The sequence below is a fragment of the Mytilus galloprovincialis genome, chromosome 9, assembly GCF_965363235.1.
Source record: "Mytilus galloprovincialis chromosome 9, xbMytGall1.hap1.1, whole genome shotgun sequence".
Taxonomy (NCBI): Eukaryota; Metazoa; Mollusca; class Bivalvia; order Mytilida; family Mytilidae; genus Mytilus; species Mytilus galloprovincialis.
Window position 1 is genome coordinate 15,743,802 of NC_134846.1, and position 13,527 is coordinate 15,757,328.

General features: G+C 31.7%; 1 long non-coding RNA gene across 1 annotated transcript; it reads right to left on the reverse strand.

Annotated features, from left to right (window-relative positions):
• Positions 1 to 878: 878 nt before the first annotated feature.
• On the reverse strand, positions 879 to 13,171 carry LOC143044505 (uncharacterized). The gene is made up of 4 exons (XR_012968694.1): positions 12,937 to 13,171; positions 9,936 to 10,192; positions 7,565 to 7,828; positions 879 to 2,079 (listed from the first exon to the last, which is right to left on the reverse strand). It is a non-coding gene; the product is annotated as an uncharacterized LOC143044505 (long non-coding RNA).
• Positions 13,172 to 13,527: the final 356 nt, after the last annotated feature.

Consider the following 13,527-nt stretch of genomic DNA (forward strand, 5'->3'; position numbering starts at 1 on the left):
ATCAACCATAATTCCTCCCGTTAGGGTTATGATATCATGTCATTATAAATTTTACAATAAGAACATAGGCTTAACCATGCCAACAACTGGTTATTAAAATATATGTGCTAATTTCCGATGTAAAGACCTTATAAGTGAATCAATTTTAATTAATAAAGATTGCCATCTTTAATGACTTGATAACTTTATCGTAACTTTATCACTTGCAAATAAGTCTGTTTAAAGGTTTGGTTTGCTTTTGATGTGAATGACTACTTTTATGTGCTTTGTATAGAATACAACCACAAAAGATAGGATGTGAAAAACGCATATGTGATGTCTGCATCTTAATTCATATTTACAAATGATGTACTTTTGCCGACGATACAATTTAGTCAAACAGTTTTGAAAAGTTTGTGATATCAATGTAACCCTGTTGTAATAATTTATCAGTAAAACAGACATTTCTTTCGTTAAAATCAAATACGTTGAACGGCGGTTTACCACTATTGCCTTTATTTACATATACACGAGCAAAGCGAATCGTACACATTGAGATATATAAACCCCATACTATGATGCCAAGGGAACCTCAACATTTAAAAACGAATAAAATCTACACATGTAGTATAACGTAATCAGAGATCTATATTTTATTTAGATTATATTCGTTTTTAGATGGTGAGTACATATGTAGTATAACGTAATCGGAGATCTATATTTTTATTAAATTGTATTGGCTTTTAGATGGTGAGTACATATGAAGTATAGCGTAATCTGAGATCTATATTTTAATTAGATTGAAACAAATATTTCATTTAATGAAATGAAAAAAAAAATCTGTTTTATTGTAAAATGTAAGACTAAAGCTTCCCGTTATAAATATTAAGATACAAAAATTTTAATATTAGCTTTATTTAAGGTAAGTTCAACAGAGTACATATATATAAAGCTTGCAGTGTACAAAACCGAAGTCGTCATTATTGAGAGTCAAAATATTATCCAAATATCTAAGACTATTCTAGAAATAATTCATGGCAGCCGTAGACTTGTTTTAATTTAAGCATGGGTGTGACATTTTGTAAGATTTAATTTTATTCCGAGCGACAGCAAGGGGTAAAATACGAATTTTAATGCACAACACATGGTTAAACGAAAATAACTCTGCCATGAATTATTTCGAACCTTAAAGGACAAATTCGGCAAGTTTGTTAACTGTGAAAGCCCTATACAAACGATACTGCTATGACGTTTTTACCCTATTGATAATATTAGTACTATTAGATTATTCAATAATAAATTTAAAAAAAATAATTACATATTCAACTAATTATATAAATGCACTTTTTATGTAATCTAATTGCATTATATGGCATACAAGAAGCTAGCCTTACAACCCCCGGTGTTTACATTGTTTGTTAATTTTGATGAGGAAGATCAGAAGTATGGATGCATTTAACGTCACCTGGTTTATAGTTGCCATGCAAAGACGATTACATCATTTCGCGGAATTTTTGTTTTATGGAATTTTACACCAAAAAATAAATTGAAATGTACTAAATTGCTTATTTTGCTTTAGAATAGAAATAGGTATATTGTATCTGTAACTTGGCCTACGTAAAATATGGAATTTGAGATAACCGGCCGTATTTATAAGTTACGTGGAACAGCCAGTTTTGAGTATTTTTGCGCTTACACTAAAAAGTAGATATACTGTGATTATTCTGGTTGCAGATGATATATGTCATATATAGGTCGTCATAATAGAATATTTAGTTATTGTATCAAAAATTGCGGTATGGCGTCTTTAAATCAAACGGTACACACAAGACATCTGGAGCGCTATAGAAAGTCTACAACAGCTCTTGGACTACAATGCTTGTTGTGTTCATGAACATGATGATTTGATCCTTCATAACTAAATACTGTTCTATGTAAAATTACACCGGATTAGCTGAAAAGTTTCGAACCATATTATTCATGTATGTGTAACAAGTAACTTTTTACAAATCTCTCTGAACTCCAAATCCTGGCCATCGTGGTGATGACGTCATTATAAGCCCATCTTTAAGTGTTGACGAAGGTTTTATTTTCTGTTTCCTAAAAAGTATTTCAAAACAAATTATCAAATGAACTTAAGTTGCTAGTAAAGTTAACTGCATATTGCATATACAAACATATACGGTTTTTAGAATTTGAAAAATGAAAGTATTCAAGTACTATGTACGCTTTTTCCAAACATGCAATTTTCATTGTACATTTTTTATTTATAAATTCCCTTCCCCAAACCAACAATGCTTACTATTTACCAGAATTCAAATGAAGTGAATGATATAGTATACTAGTTGGTACCTTTGATATCTCTTCTGATAGTCCAGTCGATTTGTGCAAATTTTTGACAAAATTGTTCAGATTGTGGTAAAAGCATGAAATTTGGCATAGTAGTAGTATATGTCATTGACAACATTTTAAGCTATGGACCCGCTCTGAAAGTCAAAATTGGCGGAAATGGCGGCCATTTTTAAAATGGCGGACGTTTGATCTCTATGTATTTATAAAAAAAATCATAAAAATTTTATTACAGAAGATATTGACATGAAACCTGGTCAATAGAATAACAGTGCTAATTCCAATTGCCTTGTTGAACAACACTTTTAAAATGTTACCCATATTGAATGGCGGCCATCTTGAAAAATCTTGAAATTTTTATGATAAAATAGGTAGAGCTCTATAGATTGAAATAAACAATTAATTTCCCCATAGGCGACAATGGTAGCCTTTTTCGAGACACAGACTTTAGGAAGTTGATTTTTTTAACGAAACCTTGCTAGAATCAAAGAAAAGTTATTAGGACAGTATTTTTTGGTCCAAAAAATATAGGTTCGCGTTGCTTTTCTTAGCGTATTTTGTACTTATCTCCCATGCCTATCAATTTTGCCCTTAAAAATACGTGTCTTGTCCTAGCGTTGAAAAGTCATCTCAGTGCCTTTAGGGCTACGGAATAATTTTTATTTTGCCTTTTGTATAAAGCAGAGTGCACGAAGTCTCTAATAATAAAAAATAACGGGCGCACATATCGACCAATCAGGATTCGCCATACTTTTAATTCTGAATACCATGCTCATAAAATGGCTGCGCCCATAAAATCTAATGGTGTATTGTAACCTATAGTCATAATTCGATAAAGATAAATATACATTACAGGTACATTCTTGTAAATATACAAATGTATTTGTATGAGCTGAGCTATGAAAACAGGACAAAAAGCGAGACCCCCCATCCCTTTTCTCCGAGATGTTTCTCTTGTGTCGTAGCGGGTACAAACTACTTTATATTTTCCGACATATACATTATTGTTTTTATCTAAAAGTTCACAGCCAACACTTGAAACTTTAGTTGTTAAAATCTGAATCATTGTCTCTAATGGTCAAAAGTTATCGACATAGTTAAAACGCGGACCACGAAAAGGATCCTAAAATGAACTATTATGCTAAAAGCAATATTCATACTACCGCTTGTTCAACAAAGAATAACAGGAGGATTTAATTTTAAAGTACAAATAAAGCAAAAAAAATGTTTGTATACCTGTCATTTATAATATTTGGCTGATTACATGATAATTCGTTTTGTTGATATTGTTCATTTGAAACAACTTTCAAAAACCTTGATTGCAGACATAATGTGTTTCATATAATACAAGTAATGTTATAAGAAAATCAACTGCTCAAATGATCTCATTTACACATAGAAGTACAACTTAATAATGCCTTTACACATTTGCATTTCCTTGGAAACCGTGTTTACTTTGACTGATTAGTTAAGCGCTTGCTGTAGGAAGGTATTATATAGTCATATGGTATATTCATCACAGATGACAAGGACAGTCATCTGAGGACTTCAGATATTGATTTTTTTTGGTAGCCATCTTGAATGATGACCATTTTGAAAATATGAATTTCCAATATATCATTATTCGGTATTTTTATTAATTCACTGTTTGCATCTATACTTTTTTTGCTAATTCAAATTGGATATCATAAAGTGATCAGATAAGGCATGCACATGTTTACCAAATTAAGAAATCAGTATCAGAATTTCTGTTACATGTACTTACTCGTTTGCCTAAGTAACTTTTTTAAACAGAAATTACGTATATATGATTTAATTTATGACCCAAAGTTGTTGTTGGAAAGGACAAAAATGATAGATTTTGAAAACACTAGAGCTATATATCAGAAGAACATAATAGAAAAATAGACTTGAAGGAATGTGTGAAACGTCAAGAGAGAACATGTGAGGGTTTGCAAGGCCAAGCAGATACAAACAGAACAGCCATAGACATTTGAACTGGCAATCACTCCTTTGATGCAAGCATACGAAGATGTTGGGGCTTGCATTGGTCATCCTTTCGCTAAATTTGAGACAGATGAATGAAGGCTATGGAACATCAGAAGCACTTCAGAATCACAGGGCAAAATGGCACAACTCCTGTCAAACAAATTTTCAGATCTTAAAATATTTCATCAGTAAAAGTAAAAACATACTTCTGATGTTGAAGATAAGTTGCCAATTGAAAGAAAACAATAAGCAACACGACACTGTAAAGTGGCACTGGATCAAATAAAACAATAACTGCAGTGTATTTTTTCTGTGGTGATGTATCTGAAGATCACCATGATGCATCGACATTATTATGTAGGACAGGCATGACTGTGCACCTGTACTACAAGACAATGTTCTCTTAGCCAAAGTAAGTGCTGGATAAGTCAAAACACTAGTATCTTACTTAATGAGTGATAAAACTTGGCAACATAGCAAATAGGCAGGATAAAAGTTCAGAAAGAAAGCAAGGAATCTTTTATTATTGTAATTGTGCTTTCCAAAATAATAAAATACATTGACGGCACACGGTCTGGAAGAGATGTTGTACCAATCTCCAAGCTTGCAGGTCACGCAAAATTGTACAGTAAACGCCTTAAACAACTAGTACGGTACAGCAGGTTATTTTCGCGGGGTGTACATTTTCGCTAATTTTCGCGGATAGAACGAAATCGCCAAAATAAATTCCCGCTAGATTAAAAGTGAACATGCAAAGGTATTGATAAAAGGTTTGAATCCGTCAAAATAAAAACCGCCAAAATATTTCGCGTACCTTATCTAAAGAAAATCGCGAAATTTTACATCCGCGAAAATAACCCGCTATACCGTATCTGCAAGCATACAAGCAAGGTAAATTAGTTCTCTTGATTTTCAACGAAGGTATTCGTGAAGCTCTTAAACAGACCTCATTATAAAAGGGTGAAAATGAAGGCATCGGCATAGCCATAGCAGGCAAAATATTTATGCTTGATACTAAGCATAGCTTTAAGGGACACTCAAAAACAGCTGTTAACATAAATCAGTTCAACAGACATAAGTTTCCTTAGTAAGAATGATACAGGGTGGCCAAACATCAAGACAGTCCAGTATTATCGTTGATTGGCAGACAACACTTATCATTTCTCAGCAATAGTTCAATTGTGCAACTCGTCATCGAGAGGATGCAACTGCAACTTATCAATCCTCAGATAGAGTAACATGTCTCAATGTTTGTGGATCTGATTCATTTTGAAAGCCTACATTGAATGTCCCTTAAAACCTTTTTATAGAAGCAAACCTAACTTTTCAACTATTCTAGTTACTTTGTCTATGATAAGGCCTTTACCATCAAACCTATAAGACATGTTTCAAAACTTCCCCAACATATTCTTTGAAAATCAGGAGAAAGACGCAACCTTTCATATGTGCTTGCATATCATCTATGGCAGCTAATATTCAGAAGTGTTGTATTAATCATCCCTTCCATGACAACTCATATTTACTAAAAACGTTTACTGTACAATTTACCGGTATCAGTAATTTCAAATATTAAAACAATATCTGTTCCAGACTGTGAGCTATGACTATTTTCTATCAATTTGACAAGACCCATTTCATGGATAACAGATTCCTGATTTTCCTACTGTGTCTTTGAATTCTGTTTTATTGCCTTGTCGTGCAGTTTTAACAAACATTTAGCATGTTATCTACTCCTGAAATATTAATCTCCAGCACTTAGTCTGGCTAAACGAACAATGGTTAGTAGTTCAAGTGACAGTCACTTTATTGTCGATCATAATTGTCGATGCTTCATGATGATAGTCAGATACCTCATCACAACAAAAAAAAGAAAAAAAAACTCCCTGCAATCATTGTTCTTGTTGATTCATCATATCTGTGTCTGGTTATTTTACTGGTATTTTCAATTAGTGACTCATCTTAGACTTTTTTCGTTTTTTTCCTGACAAAATATATTTCGATCTGAAGATTTGCCTTAACCATTGTTAACAGGATTAATACCTTTTGCCTTGTGAATCTGGAGTGTTTCTCCTATCACATGGCCTTCATCAACTTGGAACAGTTGTATTCTTACAAACAAATGACTGATTACCAGCTCAAATGTCTACGTCTCCTCTTTTTTGTATTTGCTTGGCATTGTAAAACCTCGCGTGACCTCTCTTAGCGTTTCGGAATTCTTTCCAGTCTATTTTTTATAAGTTTTTTCAGCTCCATTGATTTCAATACATACCTATTTTTCCTTTTCGATATAAAGTGGTCATAACTCTATTGTTTATACGCATTTTTTTGTAGTAAAAGTAACTAAGCCTTACATGCTATTTAAACTGCAAGTAAAATAATTTATGTCTTTCTTTAGATACATATATTTTGTCAACATATGCATGCCTTAATTTGTCCACTAAGTGAATTCATTCTATATGCATGAATAGCAACAGTCATAAATAAATGACTATCAAAACTAGTGGTAAATGCATAAAAAAACTTAGTATAAATTCATGAAATTCAAATAACAATTTAGGATAGCGATTAATGATATATTGGAAATTTACGTTTTCAAAATGGCCACCATTCAAGATGGCCACTAATACTTCAATTGTCCTCAGTTGGTCTTTGTCATTAGAATATACAAAAGGTTATCAAAATTGGTAAAGTAATATATATTTTTTTCATATTTTTTTTATAATTTTTATTGTTTTTTTTTTTTAGATTATTTCAAAATGGCCGTCAAGAGCCGCCATTTTGATTTTCTAAATTGGGTCCATAGCTATAAATGTTTGTTATGACCTCAACTAATACTCTGCAAAGTTTGATGCTTTTACCACAATCTGAGCATTTTTTTCACAAATCGACTGGACTATGAGAACCTTAGGTTCATTCATTCATGGGTATTTTCAGCCTTTCCCTTGCTATATTTTTATTTTACGGTTACTATATATATAAGGCAATCAAGTCAAAATTAAGGAGGTCCAGAAATATTTCAGACACACCAATATTTAAATTTAGGATACCCATCAATGAGGACCTCCATAATCTGATTTTGGGATAATCTAAATATTTCTGTTAACTTCTGTTTTAAACTATTCATTGAAAAAAAATGAGACGAAAAATCACCATCACCAATGGATAACAGCCACATGTGTTGGTATTTTTAGTAATTAGCCACAAGTATACCAGTGACATTTACTGATTCACTCTTTTATATACGTACCTTGAATCACGCAGTTTATTTATATACACTGTCAAAAATACCAAGTATAAGCAACTCTGTAAGTTTCCAGAGAAAAACGAAATTAAGTTCAAATTTCCCCCGTTTGAGTCTTCTTTGTAGATCCAGTGTATAATATAAAAAACACGGTAAGATCCCATTGCACAAAGGTAAAAACAGACAAATCTTCCTGCTTCACCGTTCCAGATCATCATCCAAAATTGTCATTGCCACGCACTCCAAGTATATAGAAAATGTCCATAGAATCTGAAAAAATAAAGATGTAAGTAGAAACAGGATCATTTAACCATAGAAAAAAGAGAATATCTGGCATCCATCCATGACACAAAATTAGCTCATGCAAAGCAAAAGACAAATAAATTCATCATAGATACCAGGACTAAATTAAGTATATACGCCAGACGCGCGTTTCGTCTACAAAAGACTCATCAGTGACGCTCGAATCCAAAAAAGATAAAAAGGTCAAATAAAGTACGAAGTTGAAGAGCATTGAGAACCAAAATTCCGAAAAGTTTTGTCAAATACAGCTAAGGTAATCTATGCCTGAGGTAGAAAAGCCTTAGTATTTCGAAAAAATCAAAAATTTGTAAACAGTCAATTTTTAAATATAACCATATCAATCACAAAAAGTGCTACCTACTAAACACACACAAAAAGCAAAGGAACAGCGCTTTTATTGCTGGTCTTCATCTCAACTCACATCAAGTGTAAGACGGCCCCTAGCTCCGGTTTTTAGCGGAATTCTCTGCTAATATAACTGGAAAAAATATAACCACATGATTGTGCAGTATAATTACAATAATTACAATAGGCAGTGCTTTGGTACTGATTTGTTTAAGCAATTCTTAATTCAACCATTATTAAGAAACTAATATTCCAGCTCCATAGTTCGGATGGAGGTTTACCAAATAGAGATTAATGAGAGAATAATAGAGAAAAATAGACAGAAAAGTAAAGAATGAAAAATAATGAGGTGCTTAAATATAAGGAATAGAGAATAATGGGCAAAAAGTATAAACAAAAGAGATGAATTCCATAAAAAAAGAATACAGAAATAAAAGAACACCATCTAGAACCTCAGTAACCTTTTTCGGTCAAACATTTCCTCACGTATTCAAGCCGCTATGCATCCTTGGTATTCATAATAGAAAAGTAAGGATTTGGGGTATCCACCTATGACACGAAATCATTACATGTACAACATAAAATACCCAGAAAGCAAAGGAACAACGCTTAATTGATGCTCTTCGTCTCAAATTCACAGTAAGGCGTATAACACGGAGTAAACACTAATCTCACTGCAAGTTCAAGACGGCTCTGTCTGATTGGATCAAATAAGTCAGGTAGGATTCTTTGTAAGATGTACCCCCTTCAACTCTGGCCCAGTCAAAATGAACACAATAGTACATATTTAATACAAAATAGTTCTTACGAATAGGTGTAAATATCAAATAATGTATAACATATATTAATGATTTAGGTATCAAATGAAAGATTAAGGACTGGCTATCCTTGTAGAACACATTTTGACTGATAATTTGGAATAATAATAAAAATGTATTTATAAATGAAATCTAAAAAAGGTGTGGGAGGGGGCATATATTTCCTGTTTTCGAGATATATACTACATGTTTGTGTATATCTGAAGTTCACCCATGTTATAAGTGCGGTTTAGTGTTAAGTCCAAACTTCATATAAGTTTTCGTTTAGTAAAACTTAAAGTCGCATCTTACTAAGTCCGCTGATATTTGTCATATATTCGGAATCCTCTGGACTTTTTAGTGCCATTAAAACACATTTTCATCTCACATCTACTTTCTTTTGATAATATTATTACATCGAGTTTTTAAAACCATTTTTTGAAAATTTTATAAATGACTGGGTATACTTTTTCGAATATTTTTGAAAAAAGGTGCAAATGTAAATGTAGGAAAATTTAAGCAAGAATCATTTCAAGCAGAATTGTTAATGGTTTATATCTCAAAAACAATTGAAGCTTTTTTAATTCTACTATTTATATACTATCAACTTCTAACAGTTGTTTTAAATTTTTTTTGTTATTTTTAAACAGAGGAGCACCCGCTATTGAAGTTTTTCCACATATACAGACGATACCGATCAATAACCTTTGACCAAAGTAGATTTGAGGTCACCTCAAGTGTTTGTTTGGACGTTTGTTTATTTTCAGTTTTTGTGTTTTGTAGACTGCTGTTTATTTTTTATTTTATTCTTGTGTTAGACTTGATTTTCCTTGAGCTATGCCTTTAAAAACCTTGGTAAACAAATAAATGAGGCAAGCACAACATAATTCAAGATAATGGTCAGATATATTCCTATGCATTTATAAACTCACCTCAATGATAGAAAACTGATTATTAACAAAGAAAGCTAGTACACAAGCGGGTATGACTAACAGCTTTACACGAAATGTGTCATTAGTATTATCGTTGGTATGTTTGAACTTGACGTAAATCAAATATACGGTTAAATATGAAGAAATGATGAAAGTTACATTCACGATTGTTCGGTAGACGGTAGGCCAGATGAACAGATCCATGTATCTTGTAGTGAAAACTAAGGCATACATAATCTGACTTTTACCAGAAATACCTGGAAAAAAATACTTAAGGTATGAGAATATCAGAATTTATCAACATTTTAAGAAACATACAAATATCTTATTATCAGTCATTCGCCAAATTATAGCAAAACAAATAAATTTGTTATTCCTTTTTTGGAATGTTATTGTCATAGTTTTTTTTTTTTTTACATCTTTCGTTTAATTTTTTGGTTAATTGATTGTTATAAAATATTGTGCACAAAATGTTAATTCTTTGTTTATCTTTTTCTGCAATGGAATATACATGTATTATAAAGTAATTTTGTTATTTAGAAAAGTCTTGCGTAGACTACCAAAATGTAAATGATATAAAATAACGGATACATATCACATTCCTAAGAAAATACACTTTCAATATCAAAATCGTTAATGCATGTATAATGTAAATGATATAAAATAACGGATACATATCACATTCCTAAGAAAATACACTTTCAATATCAAAATCGTTAATGCATGTATAATAAGCTTATGAAAACACAGAAACTACTACACGTGTGTGTGTGTGTGTGTGTGTGTGTGTGTGTGTGTGACGATCATACTATCAAAGAGAGGCGTCATATGCCAGAGGGACATTCAAACTCATAAGTCGAAAAAAACGAAAATGCCGCCATGAGTAAAAAAGAAAAAGACTGACGAACAAACAGACAAACATTTGATTTTTTCCTAGATATTGACACAGATGGACGACTTCAAACTTTTATTGTCAATATTTATGACAAACATGATGATAGCACCTTTCCACTTGTCAAGTTTTTGTTTTCTGACTTTATTTTATCTCTTCCAAATCGATTTACGAGATTTGAACAACTGTAAATCTCTGTCGCCTTAATTTCAGTAATCAGTTTATATGTTAATAAAAAGATTCATAATACTAATAGACATAAAAAAAATCGTGTTCTCGCGAAGCTGTTTATGTTGTTACCGGTGGTATCAATACGGTATCAATGTCCGTTATCGTCAGGACATTTCTAAACTATATATTTTTTAAAATTGTTGTTATCGGTTTAAATATTGATTTTGATATCAATGAATATAAATCCAAATTAATATTATCAGCTACACCTATAAACATTAAGGTCCTATATTCTGTTGATACTACTTATAATTTGACATTGTATGCGATTACGTTTTTCTCTGACTGTTTATGATGTCTTTACTCCCGATCCATTGAATGTGTTTTGGTTCATTTTTTTTGTCTTCGATCCATGATCTTTTCATTAGTTGTTATTGGCTTTGAACCTGTTTTAGTAAATGAGAGTACTCTAAGTTCGATACTTTGTGTCTTAAATCTTTAGTTTTTTATGTGTCATTTGTGTTGATCTGATGTATCAAGTCTTTTGTTAACGGATTTTTATAGTCTGTTCTTATGTTGTTTTGTTACATCACCGTCTCAGGTTATAGGATGGGTTGAGCGTCTACAAACACATTGATCCTCGTTAAATTCTCTATTTACATGTCCCTAGTCAGGGACTTGTAATTCAGTGGATGTTACTTGTGGCTTATAACATTTGTTTTCCGTTTGTTGTTTCTTTTAGATAAATACGGTTGTTAGTTTTCTCGTTTTAACTGTTTTACATTCATCATGTTTGGGTTTCTTATAGCATGCTATGAGGTTTTGGTTTTGTTTATTGTTTTATGGGTCTTTACTAACACAATCCGTCATACTTGCTGACTCCTGCATCATATGTGTCCCTTGTGGAAATTTTAATCATCATTAATGGCACCACACGTTATTTTTACATGGTTAATTTATAGAAAATTGATTTTTTCCATCTTTCTGTGTTTTTGTTTTCATCTGAGTTTATCCGATCTTAAAAGTCTCATAAAAAGGTTGTCACCAAAGAGTAAATGAAATAAACTATACCTGTCAACTTCGTTTCGACCAATCAAAATAACACTGCATAACACCCTGATTCGATGTTTAATACCTTATTGATATTTAGATAAGAATTTTTAAATGACTGAGACGTACATAAACCTACTATAAATAAAAGGTAACTGTAATAAATGAAAAGTGAAACGACTATTTATGAGATGTTATTGACGATTCCCCTGCAGAATATTTGTTTATTCCACTTAAAGTCTCCCATGGGACAGTGACAAGGATACTACCATAATTGGAGACCCGTGTGAGGTTGTCAAAATTATCACATAACCACAAATTGCTTGCCAGTAATATCAATTAAACATTAACTATTTTTTAAACAAGATCATAAAATACTAGTAATCAAAAATACAGTCATAGATTATCAAATAATCAAATAATCATGGAATATTTTGTCTGGTAATCGCAATCAACGGTGATATTATCACATAATAAAAAAACAAACATGAAAAGGCTCATAATTCAGTCATATATTTCATTTCAATTTGTTGACCTAACAAACCTAAAATTGTGATATGTTCCAGCATAATATTACTTCCATGGTTCCAGCTGCTCATCCCTACCACTTATCACAAATAAGAGCCCCCTTTTGATAAATAAAGGTGTACAATCATTTGTGTGGGGTTTGTTTGCTTGGGATAGATAATAGCTAACCGATGTTTCTATCCATCACTGTTCATCTACATCAGAAAGATTCACAAAAAAGTTAGAGATATGAAGTGACTATATTATAACAACAATAATTATCTTACACCGGCGGTAAACAGGACTCAAGTGCAATGTAAGATATGGATTATTTTGTTTGAAAATACATTTTAAAAAAGCCGGGTGCAATTAGAGACTTACCAATAAGGGATTCATATTTCCACAAATATATCAACAAACTGATGACAGCTAATATATGTAACATGTCTCCACAAAACTGGATAATAGTCATTTTTATATATAAGACGAAGTAGGGAAATTGATTTTCATATAAGTTCTTTTTTTTCCGAATCCCTGTACTTCTATTGCATAATTGTAACTTGTACACTTTAAAAAAAAATGCTTAAACTAAGTAGATCCATTTAAATGATAATGGTCTCTCAGTAGATAAAAAAGAAGTTGTAATGATAAAGGGTTCGTCTACTTACCACAAACACCCAAATTCTATGGATGATGAAAAACCGAATTGCAAAGAAGCTATTGAAATAAGACGATGTTTCAAAACAAATGTAATGTTTAACATAATTATGTCTTTTTGTCTTAATCCGACAGCTAAGACGTGGAATTAATTTAAAATAAAAATCCAACATTTTATTATATTCTGATATCTATTATTTTTACCTTATGATATCGTAAAATTGGTACTTAGTCAAATCTAAAACGGATCGATATTACTTGAAAAAATATATATATTTGGCTTGCATGTATTCTCTATATATTAAAGTAAACCAG